The sequence below is a fragment of the Bison bison genome, unplaced genomic scaffold (genome assembly GCF_000754665.1).
Source record: "Bison bison bison isolate TAMUID 2011002044 unplaced genomic scaffold, Bison_UMD1.0 scf7180017863748, whole genome shotgun sequence".
Taxonomy (NCBI): Eukaryota; Metazoa; Chordata; class Mammalia; order Artiodactyla; family Bovidae; genus Bison; species Bison bison.
This window is the reverse complement of record NW_011494320.1, coordinates 12,160-13,375: the sequence shown is the minus strand read 5'-3', so window position 1 is coordinate 13,375 and position 1,216 is coordinate 12,160.

Genomic DNA, 1,216 nt, shown 5'->3' with positions numbered 1-1,216 from the left:
AAAAAAATAGTGGCTTTAGACTGAATTATGGTGGCAAATTTGCACATAAACACACACACACTGACTTTTTTTACCATTATGGGGATGAACTGGAATTTTTTAAGATGTAAAGCTTAGTTCTGGAAAAGGGGATGGCAACCCACTCCAATATTCTTGCCTGGAAAATGGAACGAGGAGCCTAGAGGGCTATAGTCCATGGGGTTGCAAAGAGTTGGACACAAATGAGTGACAGGACCTCACTAAACTGGGGGGGGGTTGCAGAAAAAAGATATAAAGCCTAGTTCTAAATAGGGATGCCTCTATTGATATTTGATTATTACGAACCCGACCCCCACCCCCCACAGGGTTCTCTGAATCTGAACTGGAGCACCTTTCCCTGTCCTTGCAGTGAGCTGCAGACACTTGATCTCTCAAGTGGAGATTGCCAAACCTTTGCAGGCAGAAACCTGGTCTTATTATCATCTTTGAAGTTCTCACTGCACCTAATTTAGGGCATACCCATAGAGAAGGTACTATTAGTATCCCCATTTTCAGATGAGGAAACTGAGGTTAAGCAACTGAAGTCATTTTAAGTTAAAGTCAGATAGTTAGTGGTGGAGACAGTGCTAGTGTCTGATCCCTGGCAGTGTGATGCCTGAGGCTCCTCTGCCTAGGGTAATGTATCAGAAAGGTAGCTGCTACCCTTTTTTTCCCCAAAAAAAGTAAAGTAAGTAGTCAACTATGAAATTACAACTCAAAGAATAAGAGTAACGAAACAACTAAATGTTCTAGACCTGCCAAGACACTGGAGTAACTTAGATAGAAATTACGCAATGGCAACCCACTCCAGTACTCTTACCTGGACGGAGGCCTGGTGGGCTGCAGTCCATGGGGTCGCTAGGAGTCGGACACGACTGAGTGACTTCACTTTCACTTTTCACTTTCATGCATTGGAGAAGGAAATGGCAACCCATTCCAGTGTTCTTGCCTGGAGAATCCCAGGGACAAGGGAGCCTGGTGGGCTGCCATCTATGGGGTCGCACAGAGTTGGACACGACTAAAGCAACTTAGCAGTAGCAGCAGATAGAAATTATGAAACCATATTATTTCTGTCCTGGGTATTTACTCAACAAGATCCTGGCAAATAAATCCAATTCAAGAGACAGATTCAGGGGAATCAGTTGCTTTTCCCTCTCTGTAGACACTACATCGTTCAAGTGACAAGGAAGACCTAAAA